The sequence below is a fragment of the Ictidomys tridecemlineatus genome, chromosome 10, assembly GCF_052094955.1.
Source record: "Ictidomys tridecemlineatus isolate mIctTri1 chromosome 10, mIctTri1.hap1, whole genome shotgun sequence".
In the NCBI taxonomy this organism is placed as follows: domain Eukaryota; kingdom Metazoa; phylum Chordata; class Mammalia; order Rodentia; family Sciuridae; genus Ictidomys; species Ictidomys tridecemlineatus.
This window is the reverse complement of record NC_135486.1, coordinates 142,499,388-142,507,509: the sequence shown is the minus strand read 5'-3', so window position 1 is coordinate 142,507,509 and position 8,122 is coordinate 142,499,388. Positions and strand designations below refer to the sequence as shown.

The 8,122-nt window shown below is 54.6% G+C and overlaps 1 long non-coding RNA gene across 1 annotated transcript; it reads right to left on the bottom strand.

The window, feature by feature from the left end:
- Positions 1–1,626: 1,626 nt before the first annotated feature.
- Positions 1,627–6,447, bottom strand: LOC144367078 (uncharacterized). The gene is made up of 2 exons (XR_013426287.1): positions 6,232–6,447; positions 1,627–1,815 (listed from the first exon to the last, which is right to left on the bottom strand). It is a non-coding gene; the product is annotated as an uncharacterized LOC144367078 (long non-coding RNA).
- Between the last annotated feature and the right edge of the window lie 1,675 nt (positions 6,448–8,122).

Here is an 8,122-nt window from a genome sequence, read left to right as displayed (position 1 = left end):
TTGCAGGTAAATGGGTGGAGTTGGAGAATATAATGCTAACAGAAGTTTGCCAATCCCCAAAACCCAAATGCTGAATTTTTGGTCTGATATGGGGAGGCTGACTCATAGTGGGGTTGAGAGGTGGGAGCTTGGGAGGAACAGAGGAACTCTACATTGGGCAAAGGGGTGGGAGGGGAAGAGAGGGGCATGGGCGTAAAAAGGATGGTGGAATGAGATGGGCATCATGACCCTAAGTAGGTGTATGCAGAGACAAACCGTGTGACTCTCCTTTGTATATGACCAGAGATATGAAAAATCGTGCTCTATGTGTGTAATATGAAGGGTAATGCATTTTGCTGTCATACATAACAAGTTAGAATAAAAATAAATAAGGATTGGGGATGTAGCTCCGTGGTAGGCACCACCCCCCCTTTGGTTCAACCTGAAGTTCAGCAAGATGATAATAATAATAATAATAATAATAATAATAATTTAAATGTGGACAGACATGTGACTTGCCAATAGGGACATGGTGAGAAGATGGGCATCACTCATCATCTAAGAAATACAAATTAAAATCCGGGCACCCTGCTGTGTGGGGGGCCATGTGTCTGTCCTCCCAGTGACACTGGAGGCTGAGGCAGGAGGACTGCACATTTGAAGCCAGCCTGGGAAAGTGAGCGACTCTGTTTCAAAGTTAAAATTAAAAAGGGCTGAAGATACAGCTCAGTGGAGAGTGTCCCTGGGTTTAGTCCAGGACCAAAAGAAAAGCACGAGAGAAAAGGCCGGAAAAGAAAAACCAGGCACCGCTGGAGGCTGACCTCCCTAAGAGAGCAGAGTCCCGGGGGCAGAGGGGCGGCCAGCGGAGCCCGCGGTGCTGCTCTGGTGCGTGCAAAAGGCACGTCGCTTGACCAAACGGTCTCTCTTCAGGTTCAGCCTGCGTCCACTTCTGACCGAGCGATGAGAGCTCGTGCCCACCAGGGACCCGACTGAGGCTGTTGGTCGCAGCCAAGGGCCAAATAGCCACAATTCAGAAACAGACCCAACCCAGGGCTTGGAAGACCCCAGCATAAAGGAAAGGACTCGGAGGGCTCCACCCAGAGAAGCTGGACATGTCATCATCGTGTGCTCCTACATTGTTGATGGGCCGTGCCAGGGAGGCCACCGGGGCCCTGCCAGCAGGGGGGGTCCATGAGACAGGCTGCACAGGGCACCCCCCAGGTGGTTCCTGTTCTACTTTACAACCAAGGTCCCTGGGCTTTGGTCCTCTCTGGGGAGAAGGGAAGGGGCCAGCCATCTTTGGACTCCGTTTAGAGTCCTGCTTATGAGGGCGAAGGGATTGCAGGTGTTTATACCCTGGGACATCGTCAGCAGTAAAAGGGACAGGCCGCTGACATACTGCACAAGACGCACCCACCTCAAAACCCATGTGAGCAGAAGAACCTGCCCAAGAGGAGCCCATGGTCTAGGGTCCCGTTTACTTCAATTCTGCAACAAGCCAAGCTAAGCCAGGGTGCTAGAAATCAGAAGAGTGGGTGGGTGCGTGCGTGTGTGTGTGTGTGTGTGTGTGTGTGTGTGTGTGTGTGTGTGTGTGTATGTACAGGGAAGTGCAGGGTTGACTGCAAAGAGAGAGAGAATTTCCGAGAATGAAGGAAGCATTCTTTTCTATTTATTTTATTCTTTGGTACCAGGATTGAAGCCAGGGTGTTTAGCCGCTGAGTCACATCCCCAGCCCTTCTTGACCTTTTTAGACAGGTCTCTCTAAGTTGCTTAGGGCCTCACTTCATGGCTCAGGCTGGACTCAAATTTGCGACTCTCCTGCCTCGGCCTCTCGAGCTGTTTTTTTTTTTTTTTTTTTTTTTTTTTTTAAGAGACAGAGAGAGAGAGAGAGAGAGAGAGAGAGAGAGAGAATTTTAATATTTATCTTTTAGTTTTTAGTGGACACAACATCTTTGTTTGTACGTGGTGCTGAGGATCGAACCCGGGCCGCACACATGCAGGTGAGCGCGCTACCGCTTGAGCCACATCCCCAGCCCTCGAGCTGTTTTTTAAAATTCTTTTTTAAGATAAAGGAAATGGCCAGTTGAGGTGGCACACACCTGTAATCCCAGCAGCTCAGGAGACTAAGGCAGGAGGACCACGAGTTCAAAGCCAGCCTCAGCAATTTAGTGCGTGTGCGGGGGCGGTCCTAGGCAACCCAGCGAGACCCTGACTTTCAATAAGATATTATGAGGGGCTGGGGATGTGGCTCAGCGGTAAAGAGCCCGTGGGTTCAATTCCTGGTACCAAATAAATAAATAATAAAATAAAACAAGGAAGTGTTCCATCAGGATTACACAGGTATATTCATTTCTGAAAACTCTTCACACTTGCCCACATGAATGATGAGAGTTTTAATAGATTGACAGCATGAAATTCTGACAGCGATGGTCAAGACCCCCAAACTCCCAGCATACATTGTTGGTGGGGTTATGCAAAGGTCTCGAAGGTTCTTATAAAAGGAAACAGACATCGGGCTGTTGGTAGAGTGCTTGCCTCACATGCACAAGGCCCTGGGTTCAATCCCCAGCATCCCACCCCCCCCACACACACACAATCCCCCCCCCCCAAAAAAAGAAAAGAAACAAACATCTACCCATGCTGCACAGCCTCTGCTCCTAGGTCCTAGGAGTGCCAGAGAAGTGGTACATCCACCTCCCCCCCCCAAAAAAAAAGGTAGATGAACAGCCCCAAAGTGGAATCATCATCGCTGGGGTCTGTAAACAAGAGGATGGATAATGGTACCTCAGGCATTTGGGTTAATGTGTAAGAATAAAAAGAGGGCTGGGGTGTGGCTCAGTTGCACAGGGCCCTGGGTTTAACCCCCAGCACCACTAAATAAATAAATAAACTTTAAATAAATAAATAAAAATTCTACCAGCAACGGCCTGGATAAGTCAAGGACACATTATTCTGAGTGAAGGAAGCTTCATTCACGAGTGCACCCCGTCCAGGAGTGCACCCCATGAGAATTCATGTGCATGGGGGAGCAAATCGGAACTCCTTGCCAGAAGTGGGGGCTAGGAAGGGTGGAGGGGCTCTCTGAGGGTGACGGTGATGGAGTCACACAGACAGCTGCTCTGTCCAAATCCTGGGAATGGTGTGATACAAGATTTAGGCATTTCATTGTATGTGCACATCTTATCTGAAAGAGACCTGTCCATACATACTGAACTCTAAAGATATGCAAACCGAGTGTTTAAGAATAAAGCACACAGGCGTGGACAACTTCTTTTTTTACTTTTTAACTGTGTTTGGCACTGGGGGTTGAACCCAGGAGCACTTCATCACTAAGCTACATCCCCAGTCCTTTTTATTTACTTATTTTTATTTGGGGGCAGGGCCTTGCTGAATTGGGTCTCAGTTGCTGAGGCTGGCCTCAATTCTGGGATCCTCCTACCTCAGCCTCCCGGATTGCTGGGATTACAAGTGTGCACCATAAACCTTGTGTCAACTTACTTTCAAATTGGTCAACAAGAAAGAGGGGGAATAGCTTCTGAGATGGGCAAGTGTGTGCAACAGGAAATAGAGTTGGTGCTCTGTATCAGATTACGGGGATCAACAAACCAGGGTCACATGCAGGGTCTTTTTTTTTTCTGTGATTACTCCCTAAATCATAGAGTGTAACAATTACCTACAGAGCGTTTAGAGTATGTACAGTGCATAGTTATTATAAATAATCCAGGGCACAGGGATGTAGTTCAGTGGTAAAGTGTTTGCCTAACACACACACACACACACACACACACACACACACACACACACACGTGATCTTGAGATGATGGCAAATGTGGGAGCACATCCTAAAGTGACTCAGGAGGCTGAGGCAGGAGGAGCAGCTTAGCAACCTGATGAGCCCTAAGCCACTCAGGGAGACCCTGTCTCAAAGTTCAAAACAGAAAAAGCTAGGGATGTGGCTCAGTGGTTGAGCTCCGGGGGAACTGCCTAGGCTCCATGCCAACGTGCCATGTTCCACAAGGGACCTGAGCGTCCTCAGACGCTTTTTGGTGTCCTGGGGGAATCCTGGAAGCCAGTCCCCTTGGATATAGGGGACAACCCTGTGAACACTGACCAAGGCAGCGTTATTTGAACTTTTCTGTACTTTTGTATATTTTTAACAGTAAAATTGGGAGGCGACCAAGAAGAATTAAAAGAAAAAAAAAAAGCAGTTCTAGAAATGGAAACAAATAACAGGAATCGAACCTAACAATGTAACCATAAGAAGACTTATTAAATAACGCTGTAACAGCATCGACATCCTCGTGGGAGAAACTGAATTTGACCCACACAGTCTCCTGGCACCCGCAGGGTCACGCCCCAGTTTTGATTCTATGACCAAGGTTGCCTGGGTCACAGGCTCGGGCCAGGCCACCAGACTGGGGCAGGGGCCACTTGCCTGGGAGGGACTGGTCGACACAGGTTAGATGTGAAAATGAGCAGATGGACCAAGGAGTGGATGAGCTGCAAGCTCTGTCCACTGCGGCCCACCCCATCGACCTGAAGTGACGTGGACATCACGCTCAGCGCCTGGGGTCCTTGCTTAGACTTCAGGTGGCACATCTTAGGAGCGAGCTGGGGACTGCTTTCTCCACTAGGGATTCTGAAAGGGACAGCCCCATCCCCACTTGGACCGAGGTCTGGGGTTCCCGCAGCCAAATCTGAGCAGGAGAAGTCCCGTGGGAAAGAGTCGGGAGCCATCGGGAATGTGCTCTGCCTCTGCCTCTCCCAGACCCGGCCACCAGAGGGCAGCACCAGGCTGCCGTGTCTCTCTTCCACCTTCTGGGCTGGGCTGGGTCCCCCTGTCTGGCCTTGGTGCTGGGGACCCAGTTTCCCATCTGCCACCGCCATGCCTGGCTGAAAGGATTGAGGTGGCACGAGACAAACCATGACACCAGCCCAAAGTTACACAGCACAGCTGTGACAAAGCCAAACTAGACCTCAGCCTCGCGGCCACCAGGGCACCCTTGCCCTGGATTGGGGAGGCCGGTGGACTTGGGGTCCCCAGTGGGCCTCCTCCTGAGGACCAGCTGTCTTTGCAGGTCAGGAGTCCGTCCGGGAGGGCTTTTTATTTTTAACCTCTGCTCCTCCAAAATGAGGCTTAATGGGTTCGGCCTTGTTCTCCAGTCCCCTGTGCTACAAGAGTGTCACCGGGTTTCACTGCCTGTTGGATACAATTTAGCCCTTCTGCCGGGGGGAGCTGGTGACAGTCCCGCCACTCCAGCAGGGCAGCCCCAGGCAGGCATTGGCACCTCCCTGAGCCTCAGTTTTCTCCTCTGAAAATGGGTCTGTGAGGATCGGTCCCTCACCGTCTCCTTTCTCTTCAGGGCCAGCACCCGCTGTTCCTGTCACCTGGAATGCTGTCCCCTCAAACATCTGGCAGCTCATTTTCACTTCGGAGCTTTAAGCTCACTCACCGCTTCTTCATGGGGGGCAGCCTGGCCCCTTGCCAAGAGGAGATGGCTCCTCTGTCTCAGGTCGTGTTTGTGTTTCATGGTGCTGGAGTTTGAACCAGGGCCAGACAACACCAGGCAAGCACCACCCGCCCCAGCCCTGGTCAGACCACAGTGACAGCTACCTGTCTAGAGCTCACTGCACGCATTCATTTGGTTTCTTTCTTTTTTTGACGGGGGAGGGGAGGGGGAGAGGCAGAGGTACTAGGGATTGAACTCAGGGACACTGGACCACCGAGCCCCATCCCAGCCCTATTTTGTATTTTATTTAGAGACAGGGTCTCACTGAGCTGTTTGGCACCTGGCTTTTGCTGAGGCTGGCTTTGAACTCGCCATCCTCCTGCCTCTACCTCCTGAGCCGCTGGGATGACAGGTGAGCACTCAGCACCAGGCACCAGCCTATTTAGCTTCTGATCATTGTTGTTCCTAAAGTGTCCCCTCTGGGAAGGTGGGGGTCTCAGTTTTACTCACAGCCATCTCCCAGGTACTCGGCATAGTGCCTGGCACGAACCAGGCGCTCACTCAAAATGCCAAGCCAATGGTCCCTGGGAGGGCTGGGTGCCTAGCACACACAGGCTTGCAGTGAGCTAGCGATTAATAATAGCAAAGCCACAGGATGATACCTCAACAGGGTCACAAGGCCAGGAGGGGAGCAGGCCATCTCAGGAATGGAGTGAGCTTGGAGTGTGAGCCCTGGCTCCCTGGCTCCGGGGAGGCCCACCTGGTCCCTCTCCTGCTGTGCCATTCTGGACACCCTACTCACCCTCTCTGGGCTATGCTCTCTTTTTGAGCATAAGACTCTGCAGCTGCAGCTGTTTAAGGAGAAAAGGAGACGGGGATATTTTTTTCCTTCTTGCTCATCCTCTCTTCCCAGAAGGGCCCGACTTGGGCAGAGCAGTGAGATGATAAGGAAAAAGGAATCCAGAGGAATGAGCTGTAACTATTGCACAATGTGAGGGGTGGGGCTGGAGAGAGGAGAGACCAGGGGGAGGAGAGACCAGGGGGAGGAGAGACTTGTGGGAGCATAGACCTAGGGGAGGAGAGACCTAGGGGAGCAGAGACCAGGGGGAGGAGAGACCTGGGGGAGCAGAGACCAGGGGAGGAGAGACCTGGGGGAGCACAGACCTGGAGGAGGAGAGACCAGGGGGAGGAGAGACCTGGGGGAGGAGAGACCTGGGGGAGCAGAGACCTAGGGGAGGAGAGACCTAGGGGAGCAGAGACCAGGGGGAGGAGAGACCTGGGGGAGCAGAGACCAGGGGGAGGAGAGACCAGGGGGAGCAGAGACCAGGGGAGGAGAGACCAGGGGGAGCAGAGACCTGGGGGAGCAGAGACCTGGGGGAGGAGAGACCTGGGGGAGCAGAGACCTGGGGGAGCAGAGATCAGGGGGAGGAGAGACCTGGGGGAGGAGAGACCAGGGGGAGGAGAGACCAGGGGGAGCAGAGACCTGGGGGAGCAGAGACCTGGGGGAGGAGAGACCTGGGGGAGCAGAGACCTGGGGGAGCAGAGACCTGGGGGAGGAGAGACCTGGGGGAGGAGAGACCTGGGGGAGGAGAGACCAGGGGGAGCAGAGACCTGGGGGAGGAGAGACCAGGGGGAGCAGAGACCTGGGGGAGCAGAGACCAGGGGGAGGAGAGACCAGGGGGAGCAGAGACCTGGGGAGGAGAGACCTGGGAGAGCAGAGACCTGGGGGAGCAGAGACCTGGGGGAGCAGAGACCTGGGGGAGGAGAGACCTGGGGGAGGAGAGACCTGGAGGAGGAGAGACCAGGGGGAGGAGAGACCACGGGGAGGAGAGACCAGGGGGAGCAGAGACCTGGGGAGGAGAGACCTGGGAGAGCAGAGACCTGGGGGAGCAGAGACCTGGGGGAGCAGAGACCTGGGGGAGGAGAGACCAGGGGGAGGAGAGACCTGGGGGAGCAGAGACCTGGGGGAGGAGAGACCAGGGGGAGGAGAGACCTGGGGCAGGAGAGACCAGGGGGAGGAGAGACCTGGGGGAGGAGAGACCTGGGGGAGGAGAGACCAGGGGGAGGAGAGACCTGGGGGAGGAGAGACCTGGGGGAGGAGAGACCAGGGGGAGGAGAGACCTGGGGGAGCAGAGACCTGGGGGAGGAGAGACCTGGGGGAGGAGAGACCTGGGGGAGGAGAGACCTGGGGGAGGAGAGACCTGGGGGAGGAGAGACCAGGGGGAGGAGAGACCTGGGGGAGCAGAGACCTGGGGGAGGAGAGACCTGGGGGAGGAGAGACCAGGGGGAGGAGAGACCTGGGGGAGCAGAGACCTGGGGGAGGAGAGACCAGGGGGAGGAGAGACCAGGGGGAGCAGAGACCTGGGGGAGGAGAGACCTGGGGGAGGAGAGACCTGGGGGAGCAGAGACCTGGGGGAGGAGAGACCTGGGGGAGGAGAGACCTGGGGGAGCAGAGACCTGGGGGAGCAGAGACCTGGGGGAGCAGAGACCTGGGGGAGGAGAGACCAGGGGGAGGAGAGACCTGGGGGAGGAGAGACCAGGGGGAGGAGAGACCAGGGGGAGGAGAGACCAGGGGGAGGAGAGACCAGGGGGAGGAGAGACCTGGGGGAGCAGAGACCTGGGGGAGCAGAGATCAGGGGGAGGAGAGACCTGGGGGAGGAGAGACCTGGGGGAGGAGAGACCAGGGGGAGCAG